The sequence below is a fragment of the Pteropus medius genome, unplaced genomic scaffold, assembly GCF_902729225.1.
Source record: "Pteropus medius unplaced genomic scaffold, Ma_sr-lr_union100, whole genome shotgun sequence".
Classification (NCBI taxonomy): Eukaryota; Metazoa; Chordata; class Mammalia; order Chiroptera; family Pteropodidae; genus Pteropus; species Pteropus medius.
Window position 1 is genome coordinate 6,423,369 of NW_024344253.1, and position 17,730 is coordinate 6,441,098.

General features: G+C 35.8%; 1 pseudogene; it reads right to left on the reverse strand.

Moving 5' to 3' along the window:
- Positions 1–15,468: 15,468 nt before the first annotated feature.
- Positions 15,469–17,730, reverse strand: LOC120607863 (isopentenyl-diphosphate Delta-isomerase 1-like; annotated as a pseudogene).

Consider the following 17,730-nt stretch of genomic DNA (forward strand, 5'->3'; position numbering starts at 1 on the left):
ACCACTCTTCTAAATTGTGATAACCTTTTCTGTGCCTGTCTTTATAGATTTTCCATATATATTTGCATTATTTAGTTTTGTCTTTTTTGAACTTTGTATAAATAGAACCAAACTAAATTATTTTATCTTTAAGCTTAATATTATATTTGTAATATTAATTGACATTGCTGCATGTAGCTGTAGTTTATTGCTTTGTAGTACTCCTTTCTGTGAATATACCACAATTAATTCATCCATTTTGATATTGACAGATAATGGACAGTTTCCTATAAATAGCTGTTAAGAATAATTTAACAATCCTTTTCATGTATACAGTGCATATGGACAAGAGTTTCTTAAGAGTATGCACCTAGAATTGGAATTGTTAGTTTGTAGGCTATGAGCAAGTTGAACTTTATTAGAAAATGCTAATGATTTTATGAGGTGTGTTTAGGAACTTACCTCTCATGAGCAGTGAATGAAAATTGTAATCCTTGGTATTGTGAGAGTTTTTATTTTAGCTATTCTGGAAGTATGCAGTTATATCTTGTTGTAGTTTTAATTTGTTTTTTTTTTTCTGATTACTAATGAGGTTGAGAAATTTAAAATGTGCTTTTGACTATTTGGATATCTTCTTTTGTGAAGTGCCTCTCCAAATGGTTTACCTAGTTATTATTAGGTTGTCTCAATAGATTTATTGGAGTTCTTTTTGTATTCTAGATACTAGCACTTTCTTTTTTTCAATGTATGTGCTGCAGATATCCTCTCTAACATCAATGGTTCTCTTATAATTTTCTTATGAGCCTTTTATAAAAAATCTTTTTAGTTATCATTTGAGTCATACATAAAAAAAGAGAAATATAATAAACTCTCACATTCCAGTCATCTGTCTTCAACAATTGTATAATGTTTTTTGATGAACAGAAGTGTATTAATTTCTTTCTTTATTTGTGTCTTTTTAAAGAAATTTTCCCTTGGGTCTTGAAGGTATTCTTCTATATTCTCTTTTGAAAGATTTATAGTTTTATCTTTTACATTTAGACCTTTAATCTACTTGAAATTGATTTGTGTATGATATGAATAAAGATCCATCATCGTTTATCAAGTAGTCCCTCCTTCCGTTCCTATGTACAGCACCACCTCTGTCAACAATAACAAATATGCCTGGGTCTGTTTCTGAGCTTGCCATTCTAGTCCAATTGCTCAGTTTGTCAATTACTGTGCAAATACCAAGCTGTCTTCTTCATAAGCAAGTTTTTGCTCGTGGTGTCTGGCTTGATTGCTCATAGTAGTCATAATATGGCTTGCCAGACTGCAATCTTCTAACTTTGTTGAGACTTACTTTATTGTCCTGAGGTCCATTTTTGTAAAGGTTCTGTATGTTCTCGAAAAGAATATGTGTTATGCAAGGTTGGGCACTGTGTTCTATAAATGTCCACTTGATTGAGTTTGTTTATTGTGTTGTTCAAATCTATAGTCTTTTTTTTCTGTTTTTGTTTCTTTTTTTTTTTTCAGTTTCAAATCTATATTCTTACTGATTTTTCATCTGCTTGTTCTATATTCATATATCTGAGAGAGGTATATGAATATTTCGCAGTATGAGTGTGGACTTGACTGCTTCTCCGTGTAGTTGATTTTTATTTCATGTGTTTTGAGATTATGTTATAAGGTTCATATAAACTCAAAATTATTATTTCTTTCTGATGAATTGAGCATTTCATCAATATGAAGTAAATTTCCTTATCTCTAGAAATGTGGCTTGCCTTCAGTTTTTTGTTTCTGCAAATAACAGTGACAAATACTTGCTAGATAATTGTTTATGTATATATATGTGTATATATGTATACGTACTAGTTTTTTATTGTGGTAAATATATATAGCAAAAACTTTACCATCTTGACCATTTTAAGTGTACAATTCAGTAGCATTAAGTATAGTCACGTTGTTGTGCAATCGTCACCACTATCTATTTCCAGAACTTTTCAATCATCTCAAAGGGAAACTGTATCATTAACCAATAATTATCCATTCCCTCTTCTAGGGGGAATTCCCTCTCTTACCTCTTCTGGGTACCTCTTATTAGTGGAATCATACAATATTTGCTCTTTTGTGCCTGGCTTCTTTTACTTAGCATAACGTTTTCAAGATTCATCCCTGCTGTAGCATGTAGCAGAATTTCATTCCTTTCTGTAGCTTAATAATAATTCATTGTATGGATATACCACATTTTGCCTAGTCATTCATCTGTCTATGGGCACTTGGGTTGTTTCCATCTTTCAGCTGTTGTGAACAGTGACAGTACGAAAACTGGTATAAAAATGATCTCTTTGACTCTCTTTCCAACTCAATTCCTTTTGGGTACACACACACACACACACACACACACACACACACACACACACATTTTAATATAATATTTCTTAATTAAAAATTTTTCAACCACCCTAAAAAACTCATATATTACATGCTTCTCTTAAAAACCAACAAGCCAATTCTTGCTTTCAAGTGGAACATATAGGTCATTTACATTTCATGGAATTATTGATATATTTTGTTTTTTATATATCATCTAATTTTATACTTTCAAATTGTCCTGCCTGTTCTGTGATGTTTTCCCCTATCCTTTATTACTTTCTTTTGGATTGGTTATTATTTGTTAAATCATTCCAACTCCTCCATCAGCTGCTTGGAAGTTCTGTACTGTTTCCCTTTCTTTTAGTGCTTAACTTGGAAATTACAGCATGCATTTTTAACGTACCAAAATCAAAATTTAATTAATATTTTTACATTCTTCCCAGAAAATATGAGAACCTTAAAATATTTTTTTATTTTTAATAATTTTTATTTTTCACACATGGTTGACATCCAATATTCTATTAGTTTCACTACGACATGATCACCCTAATAAATCTAGTACCCATCTGACACTATACATAGTTATTACAATATTATTGACTATATTCTTTATGCTATAGTATAATTATATCCACATGACTATTTTGTAACTACCAATATGTACTTCTTGATCCTTTCCCCCTTTTTCACCCAGCCCCACAACCCCTCTCCCATCAGGCAACCATCGAAATGTTTTCTGTACCTATGAGTTTGTTTCTTTCTTTGTTTCTTAGACTACACATATAAGTGAAGTCATATGGTATTTGTCTTTGTTTGACTTATTTCACTTAGCATAATACTGCCTAGATCCATCCATGTTGTTGCAGATGGCAAGATTTCATTATTTTTTTAATTTTTATTGCCAAGTACTATTCCACTGTATATGAGTACCACTTCTTCATTTAGTCATTCATCTATTGATGGACACTTAGGTAGCTTCCATATCTTGGATATTATAGAATATTTTAAATTATGCTATTCTCTTTCTAGACTTTAATATTATTACTGGGTGTTTTCATTTTTAAAAAATCCTCACAATACCAATATTTTATAGAATCCATTTTCATTTACATTTACAGCTTTACAACTTTCTATATTCTTTATATCTTCTTGATATTATGAATTTCCATCTGGGACCATTTCCTTTTCCCTTGAAGTATAGAGTTTAGAATTTCCATTATTGAGGGATTGCTGGTAGCAAAATAAATGTCTCTATTTTGCCTTCATTCTTAAAATACATTTGCACTGGTTCTAGGAGTTGTCATTTCATTGTGTTCTGCTTTCCATAGATGTTTCTGCAACATCTGAGAAATCAACTGTAATTCCAACTATTGTTACTTTGTAAGCAATCTGGTTTTTTAAAAATCTAGTTATATGAAAAAGTGGACACATAGGAGAATAATTCCTGTTTGCTCATGACTCAACTTCAATAGTTATCAATTCATGGCCAATCTTGTTTTATCTATACCCTTACTCACTTTCCACCCTCCTGTTTGATTTTGAAACAAATCAAAGACAACATTATTTCCTAGATAATTATTTCAGTATGTAGGCAAACCTAAAATATAAAGGATTTCTCTTTAAAGAAACATAATCATAATTCTAGTATTGTCTCTAACATTAACAATTTATTAATATCATAAAATACCTAGTGTTTAAATTTCCAATGGTCTCAGACAAGATTTTTTTATTGTTTGAATAAGATGCTCATATTGCTAGTAGTTTTTACATTTGTTAAATTTTTTAATCTGCACGTTCTTTTCCCTATTTTTTACACTTCTAAGTTATTTGTGAAGGAACAAACTTTTTCCTGTAGTACCTCCCACAGATTGCGTTCTCATAGTGTCATTTAATACATTCTGTGACTTCATTTAAGATCCTCTCTTTGTCTTGAATGTTCTGTATTTCATCATGGTGTGCTGATGTGTAGGTTTCTCTTAAACTTTAAAATTTTCCTGCTAAGGAGTTCTGTAATCTTTGAATTTATGGATATGTGTCCTCCCTCTGTTCTGAAATATTCTTATCTATTATATCCTCAGTATTTTGTCCGTTCTATTTGTCAAGAACTCTGATTAGACGTATATTAGCCCCTCTTACTGCTTTTCTCTTAACTTTTACCTCATATTTTCCATTTCTTTGTTCCCTTTGGTTGTATTCCGAGTAAGTACGAATATTTTGTCTTCTACTAATTCTCTCCTAAACTGTGTCTAACCTACTATCAAACCTATTCATTAAGTTTTAATTACTTGTTGTATTTTAAAATGTGTTCTATTTGTTCTCTTTGGTTCCTTTTCAAATCTACTAGGTTACATGACATATGTTGGAAAGGCCTATCACTTTATATTTCTTAAACACACAGACCAAATTGCAACTCAGAACACTATCCTACAAGGGGTTCGGAAACATTGAAGTGGACAGTCCAAATAAGGAATTATTTATATCTGCTGCTCGGTGTGGCCACCTGTAGAACCCTCAGGCCATCTTCGAAAGATTGCTAATAAATTCAGCTCTACTTTATTCCCAGTCAATACACACCTCAAAGAAGCCATGTTATCCTCACCACAATGGGAGTGTCCATCAGTACATCTATCTTGCCTGCAATCTGAGTCTTGATAATTACAGATTCTGAGACAAAGAAGAAAACTTTCCCTGAATCCAAGTTCTACTTTGCCAATAATCATTTTCTGCTAGATTTATCTTTACTTAGAGGCACTTTGCTAAACTCTTCACATAAAATTATCTCATTTAATCTTCTCATCCAATCTGTGAAGTTATTATGCTATCTCCTTTTGCCATTTGTTTTTTCTCTCATTTATGTATTTATGGGATCATCTATTTTATCAGTGTATATACTACTTTGGGTTATAATACAATCTTACATTATTTATTTTGTAGCCCAAATTATTCCGACTTTGGCCAATGGTGGCTCTTTCAGGTTGGCTCCTATGTCCCTGTGCCATGCTCCCATCCTTTCATTTTTTAAAGCACTTCCTCACCGATATTCATAGCAGCATTATTCACAGTGGCTAGGACATGGAAGCAACCAAAGTGTCCTACGATAGATGACTGAATAAAGAAGCTGTGGTACATATATACAATGGAATAGTACTCAGCCATAAGAAGAGATGAAATACTGCCATTTGCAACAAAATGGATGGACCTTGAGATAATCAAGCTAAGCAAAATAATCCAGACAGAAAAAGTTGAAAACCACATGATATCATTTATATGTGGGATATAAACCTAAAAGCAACAAACAAATGGACAAACAAGCAGAAATTCATGGACATGGACAATAGACTAGTGGTTACCAGAGGGTAGGGGCGGCGGGAGGATGGGAGAGGTAGATGGGTTAAAAGGGGTCAAATATGTGGTGACAGAAGGAAATCTAACTATGGGTGGTGAAGACACAATGCAATTATATATATATGCCTACTGTTGAATTGTACACCTGAAACTTACTGGATTTTGTTAACCAATGTCACCATAATAGAAGAGAGAGAGAGAGAGAGAGAGAGAGACAGAACAGAGAAGAAAAAGAAAGAAGAAGGAAGGCAGAAAAAGAAAAGAAAAAGAGAGAGAGGAAGAAGGGAGGGAGGGAGGGAGGGAGGGAGGGAAAAAATTTAAAGCACTTCCTTACTTCCGGCTCTATGACATGCTCCAGATTTATCTTGTATTTTCTCTCAGAGTCCTAGTCAGCCAATTCCTCAAAGAGCCCTGGCTTCTTTGATTGGAGGATGGTATTTATAATTCAAGATCTGGGTGTTGGGAAAGCTATATGGTTTTTATAAGTATGGTTTTGGTTTGTTTATCTCATTTGGTAGATTATGATTGTTTTGAACACTGAATTTTACACTTAGTAGTAATGATTTTAGTGTTAAAAAGTAATTTTACAAATTTCTCCTTCTATTGAATTCTTTCTGGAGATTAAATATCCAGGAAAAGAATTAATGGAGATAAGACTATGAATTTTTCTGTGTTTCAAAATATTTGTAAGCAATACCTGTAATATAGTACCAGTACATACTATAGTCTCCAAGAACTTGTAAATGCACTCATTTCACTTCAATTTTTAGAATAAATAGAAAAGTATAAATTAAAAATATCTTCTTTCTGTCTCCTTCTTTCCAATTCCCACACACCTCCTTCCCAGGGCCCACATTGTTAGTTTTAGTTTCTTGTACACTCTTTTAGAGCTTCTTCATGAACAAACCAGCAAAATAAATGCATGCAAAAGAGAGAATATGAAACACACTGTTCTTAATCTTGCCTCTCTTTTTTTTGTATTTTAGAAATCTTTCTATATCAGTACAGAGAATTTTCTCATTTTTTTCCAGCTGTAAAATATTCCATTGTATAAATGTATTGTATTGTATCATACTTAGCCAGTTACCTACTGATGAACATTTAGATTTTTCCACCTGTCTTTTACTAAAGCTAACAGTGAGGCAATGATTGACCTTCTACTCACAATATTTTACCCGTGTACAAGTATATTTGATTAATGAATTCTCAGAAATGGCACTCCTGGATCAAAGGGTATATATATTTGTAATCTTGTTAGATATTACCATATTGCCCTCTATAGGAGTTGTATCCAATTTATATACCCACTAGCAACATAGGAGAGTGTGATTACCTTATTATGCTATTATACACAAAGGAGTGTGCTACTAAATATGTGAGTTAATGTGTCTAAAGCACTTAGATCAGTGAATGGGATATAGCAAGAGAGTGTTGATTACCTTTATTACCATTGTTCTTATTAGATTTTTGCCAGTCCGATTGGTGAAAAATGGTACCTTGCTGTTCTTTCATTTGCTTTGTCTTATTATGTGTGAGGTTGAATCTCTTTTCATATGTTTAAAAGCCCTTTTTCATCCCTTCCTGTGATCTCTCTTTACATGTCTTTTGCCATTTGTCTATTGGCTTGATGACCTTCTTTTCTTTTCTCATATCATAGGCACTCTAAATATTGGGGGCTTTAGTTCTTTGTGATATGAATGGCAAATATCCATTGCCAATTTGTCATTTGTCTCGTCAGTCTTTGCTTTTATGGATTCTAGATTTTGAGTCATAGAAAAGCTTTCATGGTTTCATTTTTACATTTAACTATTTTATTCTTTTGGAATGCATCCTGGCAGATGGCTTATGGTTTGGAATGTTTTAAATTTTTGTTAATTTAATTGCTGTAAATTAGTACCTTGGCGATATTTTTATCTGCATTTATTTGACTCAGTGAAGTGGAACATTATTCTGTATGTTTGTTTTCTGATTGTATTTCATCTCATTTCTTTACCTACTTTTTCATACATTAATCTTTGGAATCTCAATATTATTTTTTTGCCAACCTATAAGCGTTCTTTGTATAATATAGACAGTGTTCGTGTATTTATTGCAGATATTTTTCCAGCCTATTTTTGTTGTTTTATATTTATTCTGTTCCACAAAATTTTAGCTTTTTATACATTAAATATTTACCTCTATGTCTCATTTTTGGATAGTTCTTATTGCTATGTCTTTAAGTTCATTGATATACAGTGTCTTATAGAACAAAAAATGGTATCATTTATGTCAGGGACAAAATCGAGACAGTCAACGCAAGCACATAAAACAAACTTAACCTAACATTACAGCAATTTATGGTTGTTCTCAGAAATCAGCAGAGGGCATCAGCCAATCCCCAAAAACTAAGTTTGTTCATGCCATATCTGGACTTCTTCGTTCCCCTGATTCGGCTATCTTGACCCAAATAAGAAAGAGGACCACTAGGTAGCCAATTACTTGAAAAAGCCAAATAACTTTCCTACTTACACCGTTAAACCCCTTAGTCTGTGACTATCTCAGAACTCATTGCTCCTGTAGCCTTGAGTTTTCCAAGGGTTACAGGTCGAAACTCTTGCAGCAAAGTTATCTTTATGCTTTGTTTTATTCAGTGTGCCAGTTTGGTTTGTGACTCTTATTTGGTGTTTGTTATATCTTGTGAAATGTTTATTTCAAATGCTGTCTTTTTTGTCTCTAGAAGTTCCATTTGGTTATTTTTATATTTTCATTTCTCCCTTTTTTACCTTATGATAATTTCTGTAATAGCTGTTTTAAAGTCCTTGTCTGCCAATTCCATCATCTCTGTCATATCTGATCTGTTTCTACTGACTATATTTTCTTTGGGTTATGGGTCACACTTTCCTGCTTCTCTGCATTGCTAGTAATTTTTTATTAGGTGCCAGCTCTTGTGAATTTTATATTGCTGAGTGCTTGATTTTCTTGTATTCCTTTAAATCAAACTTTATTCTGTCAGATGGTTAATTTACTTATGGATCACCCTGATCTTTTTGAGACTTGTTTTTAAGCATTTTTGGGACCGATCTAGCTCCACTAGTGTAGGAGACTTTCCTGGGGTCTTTGCTGAATGCTGCATGTATTTAATGAGGTGTCTCCACTCTGACTGATGGACACTTGAAGAATTTCCAGCCCTGCATGAGTCCAGGGAATTTTTGCCTGACAGATCCACAAGTAATTTCTCTCTCTCTCTTTCTCTCTCTTTCTCGCTCTTTCTCGCTCTCTCTCTCTTTCTCGCTCTCTCTCTCTTTCTCTCCCTCTCTCTTTGATATTTACTGGGTGAATTTATATGTGTGGTCACTTACTAATTGTTCTCTTTCTGTTGTTTGCCCAGCCTCATGGAATTTCACCCTTAGTCAGATTGGTATTCAGTCCAACACTCCAGGAGACCTCCCTGCAGATTTCTGGAGCTCTTTCTCTGTGTAGATCCCTCCTGTCTGGTGTTCTGCCCCCTAATTCTGCCTTGGGCTCCCTGAACTCTGATCTCTGTCTGTTTCCTCAATTCAGTGAAGCTCTGTTTGAGATTCCTCTCCTTGTGTTGCAGTCCAGAAATTTACCTCTAGGTAAAATGCCTGGGCAATTATAGAGTTTAATATAGGAAAGAGGTGTGAGAACTAAATAAGTTGACTAAATATTAAACCAGCTTGTATTCAGAGCCTGCCTAATGCTGCTAGACATGGGAACTTGGCTGATTGGCATATGGGCAGACCACGGGGAACCAAATCATATGCTGAGATGACTAACAACTACTTCCCCATGTCTTTAATGCTGCATACCCACACCTGGAAAGGAAAACAGATTTAAACTGAATTCCTCCAACATTCAGGGTCCCATTTTCTGTCTTTGAGAGGAGATCGTGTCTCTGTCCTGGAACATTATTCCTTCTCTAATAAACTTTCCTTCTGTCTCTAACTCTAGTGCACTCTTAAGTTCTTTTCTGTGCACAATTGAGGGTACCCTGCCTTTTCCTTCTCTCTCTCTCTGTAGGACTTGAGTCCCCGCTGGAAGAGATTCATCCCATCCTGCATCAGGTTCATCTCATTTCTTTCCCTTCATAATCCTGCACTACCTCTTTTACAATGTTTGAAAACAGTCATTTTGTATAGTTTCTTTTTTCTTTTCAAAGGCGGGAGGACAAGTCCTATAGTAGTTACCAAATCTTCAGCTTTTTATGTTATTTTCTCTGATTCTTCCATTCATACTAATCTGAGAAAATAATTATCCTTTCTCGGAAATATAATAGCTCTTCAAAGAAAACGAAGTGGGTTTAGTAGTGAGAATGAAGAAGTGAATTTAAGAGATACTGCAATAGGAACAACAAGTATTACAATCTGGTCATTGTGATGCAGGACAGTCCAAATTCCCCCAAATAGTGAGGTGGGACCTCAAGCTGTGCATTGAGAAAGAAGAGGGTTGTTGGCAGAGCATAAGATAGAGTTCAAACACACACCAAGGTTAGAGTCAAAAGGAAAGTTTATTAGGTGAAAAAACAAAGACAAGAGAAAGCAAAAACAAAAATCCAAGACAAGGAAAAAAAGCCCCAAGTGTTAGAGAATCTAGTTTATACATCAATCTTTATTTCCTGTGAGTTACAGTTTAAAGATTTTATTTACCCATTTTCCTTTGATATGAATATATAGTGAGGAAGAATAAGAGTATGCAGCATGAAAAGGTAAAAATATGTAGCATGAAAGGCCAGCTGGCAGTTCCCAGCTTGTGATCCATAGGTTCCCCATAGTTTTAGCTATAGGGATGAATGATTTTATTTAGTATAGGGTACTACTTAAAGACTCTGTTCTTTCCTATTTTCCCTTCATGGTGTGGGGAAATGGGTTGTTAGCAATCCTAGCGGAAAATTTCCTTTGTTCTGTAGGTTTCTTCTTGGTCTGGCTGCAGGGCTGATCAGCATATGGCAGTCTCTGAATATAGCTTGATTTAACATTTTAGTTCTCTTGCCTCCTCTACATTAATTTTACGTGGTGTATGTGTGTGTGACAATAACAAATTAATGATGACCTAAAGTTATAACAAAATTGGTAGTGACACTGAAAATAAAACTTTTAGCCAAATTAGAAGAAATCGTCCTTATCTTGAGGTAACGTCATTTGTTGTTGTTATTATTATTATTATTATTTACAATTCAAGGAAGAAGATGAAGGAATATAACCAAAGAAGACATGATAATGCTAAAAAGTAACACTATATAAACAATGAGATGTTATATAAAAAGCATTGCACTGCAAATCAGAAATTTTACATTTAGTTTCTGTTCTACCATTTGTAAACTATGCAGCCCTATAGTCTATCTGAGCCTTAATTTCTTGCTTTGCTCCATGGGGAAAATATCTGTCATGCCTACCTCCCAAGAGAGGCTCTAATGAAATAATGCACATGAGAGTGTTTGTAAACCACTTGCATTATCCGGAGGTAAGATATTACAGTATGGTTCCTATAATTTCACCTCAAAAATACTAAGATGTGGAAGGACAAGGTAAAGCTGTGAGCGAAGTAGTTATAATCCTGGAGATCTTTCTGTAGAAGGTGTCATTAAAGACAGAAACAACAACTAAGCAGGAAGGAACCGGTATGGGAAACACCAGTGCCTGGCACAGGGCCTGGGCATCATAAATATTCAATAGCCTTTATGCACAATGATTATGCTTAGGGATAGGATGGTTAGGTCGATGGTTTGGAGTTAAAGAAGATAACGTTTAGGGGAGAAAAAAAGAGAAGTATTATTGGAAGAAATGAGGAATAAAATTGTGGCAGGGGATAAAAAAAGCAGGTTGAAAGAGAGGAGGAAATGGGTGTTTGGAAATGAACAATAAACACATGAGACTCGAGTGAAGATTGCTCTCCTGCCTGCTATTGGCAGGGCCTTGTGGTTGTTGTTAGGTGAGGGCCCAGATGGGCCTCAGCCTATGTAAAATTAGGTGGATTTGGCTTCCTCAGTTTTGCTTTGGCAGGCAACCAATAAACTGTTTAATTTAATTCTTACAGAGGCTCCAAAAGCCCCTACTGCAAGGCCTGGTTGCTTATTTCACAGAGAAAGAAGGGCAGAGACTAGACTAATTCAAAAAGTGTTTATTAAGCACCTATTATACTCCAGATACTGAGAATACTGAGATTTTTCCCATAAGGATTCCTAGTCTAAGGGGGAGAATAAAAACAAAATAAATGCATGATGAAGAAAGAATTTTGTATAGTGTGTTGTGGGCCACAAAGCAGGAAGGGCTCAGTTTACCTTGGGGAAACAGAAAAGGCGCATCAGGGGAAGCAACTTGAATTGAGTCTTGAAGTCTGAGTAGGCATCTCCCAGGTTGGTGGGAGTAGAGGAGGGTTGGGGGAAGGTAGGCGTTCTGGGCAAATAGACAGCAAGAGTTTCTGGGAGCTGGTGAAATTTCAGGGAAATTCATGAGGTTGAGGCCAGGAAGAGATAAGTGATGTTGTTACAAAGAAACAGGAGACCCATGAAGATACTTCTTGGATGTACTGGTGAGAGATGATAAGGGCCTGCAATAGTTAGGGTTAGCAGGAATAGAGATGGGGGAGAGTAAAATAGATGCTAAGGAAGTGGAATTGTCAAGACTGTTTTTCAACTGGTGGTGATAGGAAAAGAAGAATATGATAAGAGGGAATGATGGAGAGAAAGAGAGAGAGAGACTGATCCAGTATGACTTCCTGGTTTTTGACTGGGGCAACCAGGTATATGATGGTGTCATTTACTACAATTTGGGGAACACAAGGAATGGAAGATTTGGGAAATACGATAAACTTGGTTTTCAACAAACCAAATTTGAGGTGCCTCTGGGAATTATAGAAGAGTACTTTATGGCCTACTTAATTGTCCACTGCTTTGCATATGTGAAAACTTTGATGTCTGAGGTCAAAGGAATTTTTAGTAGAGGAACTGTAAGCAAATTCAACCCAATTCAAAATAAGTTATTGAACATTTACTACGTGCCAGACACAGTGCGACACACACTAATCTCCAAGGGGGCAGAGACTCTATCTTGACTTGTTTACACTTTCATTCCAGTGCCTGGTACAGTGACTGATCCACAGTGGACATTTAATTAATATCTGTTGAATGACTAACCGAATGTATGAATGAATGTGTTTGATAGTGGGAATTCAACAATAATTATCTCCTGAATCCCTCCCTTGGGAGCTTGCTGTCTGTTTGAGGAGACAAATGCATTGACAAGCAGTATCGGACAGCATATTAATGCTTGAATAGAAGTTGTCTGTAAGGCAGTGAGGACTTAGAAGGGAGGGAGTGACTTACTCATTCCTCGTGCTGGGTTTTAAAGAGCATATATAAGTTTTCTAGGCAGAGAAGAGGAAAAGATATTTCAGAAAGAAGGAATAAACCATATAAAGGCTTATGGGGTGAAAGTGTATGGCGTGGTTCTCAGACTAACAGTTTAGTGCAGCTGTGTGTCCACATGGCAATCATCATGCCTTTCATCCTCGTATAAGGAAATCTGGTCCATCCAAAGCCCTTGCTGAGGGGAAGCTCTGAGTATATTTGCTTTACACAAAATGAAAATGCTGTTCAATGGTGGCCACTTACTCACCGGCAGATAAATCATAATCTGTCTAGCAGCCAAAAAGGTATACTTGAGTGGAACCATTGCCTAAATCAGAAGAAGCAGGGTCAGGTTCTCGCTATGATATGAGTATGTGTGTGTGTAGTGGTTTGGAAAATATAGAGAGAATCAAGCAGTTAGCCATAGGAGCAAATATGGAGAGAAGCCAGAGGTGCCAAGATGACCATAGGAAACAGAAGTTATAAAGTGGAAGCCACATGCCAGAGAAAAGATATGCTGAGCAGAGGGAGAAGCAGTGTTTTTCAGAGTGGGAAGCAGATGGACCCAGAGATCGGCCCATTATATCACATCTAGATATATTAAAAACCCATTTGCTGTCAACTACCACACATATTAAATTTTTCATTAGGAGGAGAACAGCCTATTATATTTACCCAGATATTTAAAATTTCTGTTTTCTTCCTTGTGTTCCATGTTTCCTGTTCATATAATTTCCTTTCTGTTTGAATAACTTCCTTTAGCAATTTTTTTTTATAACCAGTTTGCCGACAATGGAATCTCTTAATTTTTCTTCATCTGAAAATGTCTTTATTTCACTATAATTCCTCCAGGACATTTTGCTGGATTTAGAATCCTGAGATGACCCTTCTTTTCCTTCAGCAGTTAAAAAATATTCTACTTCTTTCTAGCCTCTATTGTCTCTGATGAGAATTCCATTCTTTTTTTTTTTTTTAATCATTGTTTCTCTGCAGGAAATGTGTCACTTTTCCTGGGCCACTTTCAAGATCTTTTTCTTTGTCTTTAGTGTTCAGTAGTTTGATTGTGATCTGCCTGGGTAAAGATTTTTTGTCTTTAAACAAAGATTTTTTGTCTTTAAACAAAGATTTCTTAGTTTTATCCTGTTAGTGATTTGCTGAGCGTTCTGAATCTGTGTCCTATGTTGTCTAAGAAATTTGAGAAGTTTTAAGCCATTATGTCTTCATTTTTTTTCTATATTACACTTTTTCTGTCCTTCTTGGACTCTGAAGACATGAATATTCAACCTTTTGGTATTGTCCTATATCTCCTTGAAGTTCTGTTCACTTTTTTCAATCTTTTATCCTCTGTGTTGTTCAAATTCCTTAGTTTCTATTATCCATATATAAGTTCATTAAATCTTTCCTTTGTCATCTCCTTTCTGTGGCTGAGATCATTTGGTGAATTTAAAAAAATTTACTTACTCTATTTTTCAGTTCTAAATTTGTTTTTAGTTCTTCTTTATATTTTTTTATCTATTTCCTGAGACATTCTGTCTTTTCATTCATTTCAAGTGTTTTCTTGTTGGGGTATTTTATAATCATTTCTTCGACATCTTTGTCAAATAATCTCAACATATGTGTTATTTTCACATTGGCATCTATTGCCTCTTCTTTTTTTTTAAATCTTATCTTTTTATTGTTTTTGCTTTTCAGGCAGTTAGCCATAGTAAAATTAATACTTGTGACAGTCTTACCTAAAATTATAAATTAATTGTGCAGAGTTAAAAAGCAATGCAGTCTTCTAGTAAATTCATACAACATTTAGCTCATAAGAAACAAATTTTTATTTTTCATTATTAAATAGCATTCAAGGAAAATAAAGCTATCTTGAGATTTAAAATCTGAGAAATCTACAATCAAGAATTTTAGAAAGTGTATTAATAAGGTACAATTTAAATATTAATATATACAGATTCCATTTCCTAGTTCTATTTAACATGAACATTAGCCTTGGTTAATTTTTCCCCATGACTTTGTAGAACAGGTATTCTCAACTGGGGCAACTTTGCCTTATAGCAGACACTTGGCATTTGGTGTCATTGTGACTGTGCTGGGGGGATGGGTGCTAATGGCATTTAGTGGTAGTAGGGCCCAAGGATGCTGCTAACCATCCTTTGTACACAAGTGAACCCTACAACAAAGAATCACTGTTGTCAACAGTGCCAACAGCAAGAAGCCATGTTGTGGCACATGGCTGAATTCCATTTTACAAACAGCCCATCTGTCCTTGAATTCTAAACACAGACAGGAATCAGGACATACACCATTGATTACCTTGAACTTGCCTCCTTGTTTAATCTCAATATGGAAGTTCATTTAAACTGCTTTGAAGTAGCTAAGGAAACAGCTTCTGGCGTGCATTTACCTGGACTATGATAAAAGTTTAATGATGTATAAAGCACGCGGCAATTTGCAAAGTGTCCTACATATGTCCAGAAAATGCTTATCTCAACATATCGAAAATGATGAGTGTCACTCATTTGTTTGAATTTGTTGGGACCGTGTGTTTAGATGGGTTAAGTTTATTCTCTTTTTTACAATACTCTTTCATAAACTCCCTTTACAAATAGTGCATCTATATGACAGGTGTGAAACAAAATTAAGGAGTCAGTTGTCTTTTCTACACAAATTCATGTTATAAAGTATCAATGTTTCCAATGAGAGCTCTAATGGGGAACTAAATTTTTAAAAAATGACTTTCAGTTTACTAAGTGGAGAAATTTTTTATCTCTTTACTAGTCATTCATCTCCATATTCACATTCCATGGATTTTCTCATAGTCAACATACTGATTCAAGTAATTTAAGTTATCCCACCACTTAAAGAGAAAAGCCTCTACAATAATTTGAAACCATGGAGTTATCTTACTTTCATCGCTGGCTGCCTTTTTCAGCATTTTTTCCGTTTCTTCTTTGGACATATAATAATAGCTTTTAATCTCATTGGGGCCAGGATTCAACGTCACGTTCTTTCTCACCAACAAAATGTAATCAATTTCATGTTTTCCCCAGATGCCATCAGACTGAGCCTTGTAGTGAATTCATGTTAGATAATTCATTTCTTCCGGAGAAAACTGCTCCATGGGAATCCTCAGCTCAGCCTTTAGATGCCTCTGCGCTGTCTGTCTTACTCCCATCGCACCGTTTTCTTCAAGCTCTACTGGATTACTTAAGGAGTGACTGCAGCAGATATTGGTGAAACAACCTGGAAAGGTAATTTTAGCATCTGATCTCTGCTGTAGCAGGAGCTTATTTTTGGTGTTAAATAAGACACTGAAAGCTCGATGCAATAATCCTTTCTCAATGTTTGCATTTAGGTGACAATTCTTTTTTGGTATCAGCCCCAATTTTATTATCATTTTTACCAATAAGAATACACATCTCTGCCAGGAGTTGAACTTGTTGCTTATTGAGATTGTTTGTGTCGATTACAGGCATCGTTACAGAAAATCTGATCCATCCTAGAACACTGCGCTGCTGGTTGTCGGTGGGCTGCAGCTCCTGCCACGCACACCTGCCACAGGCCCCGCCCCGCCACCCAGGCCAGCTCCCAAGCACCGCGCGCACAATAGCCTGCGTCCCAGCCAGAGTGCGCCATAAGTCCGATGGCCCACACCTGACATCATGGTCACTCCTCGGTGCCATGTGCCCCTCTCTGCAGGCCTGCTTGCGGGACCCAGCCACAGGTGCTACCTCTATGTCACTTATGTCCCTCGACTGAGGAACCACCTCACCGGCTCCTTTAAGGACGGCATGCTGGGGGACATCCCTGGGTGCTCTGACCCAGGCCTTATTTCTTCTTCTTATGTGACTTGAGATTTTCCTGGTTCTTTATATTATGAGTAATTTTGGATTGCGTTCTGGATATTTTGAATATGTTGTAAAACTCAATCTTGTTAGAGAATATTGATATTTTTGTTATATTAGGCAGTCTAGCTGGTTGGGTTCAGGTTACAGATTTCTATCAGTATTTTTTGGTTGTGGTTTTAATGTCAGTAATATTTTCTAGGCCTTTGCGATGTTAATTGGATCTGTCCCATATGTGTGCCAGCGGCAAGTCTGAAACCTGGGTAATGGCTTGTCTCTTAATTTCTTTCTCAAAATCTTTGGTAGTTTGTTTGTGACATGATCTTTGTATGTGCAGTTCAGGAGTGAGCCCAACTTTATAAACAACATTTGAGGATTCCTTTCCTGAGCTCCTCCCTCTCTGAGATATCCCCAGTTTCCTGGCATTTCCCTTTTTGATCCTCCAGGTAGAATGTTGGGGCTTAGTTTACCCTGGTGTGTTGTACATTTATTGCAACCATGCCCTCATTTAGATTCAAGTGTTAAAGAGGACAGAGAGAAGAAAAAAAGCAATGGGGAAATCACTAGACTTCTGGTGAAGATGGCAGAGTGTTTAGTAAACACTATGCTTGACTCCACTTATGACTAAAATTATCACTAAACTACAAAAGTACCATTATTGAGAATTGCCTGAGGTCTAGCTAAACAGAATTCCTGCACTGAAGCATACAGAAGAAGCCACCATGAGACTGGTAGGAGGGGCAGAGACACAGAACGAGGTGGTCTCATAGCCATGTGTGGCTGTTAAAAATCAGTCAGGATAGCTTGGCTGCAGTGGTCTCCCTTGGAGGAGCAAGAGGTCACAGCTTTGCACCAGGCTCC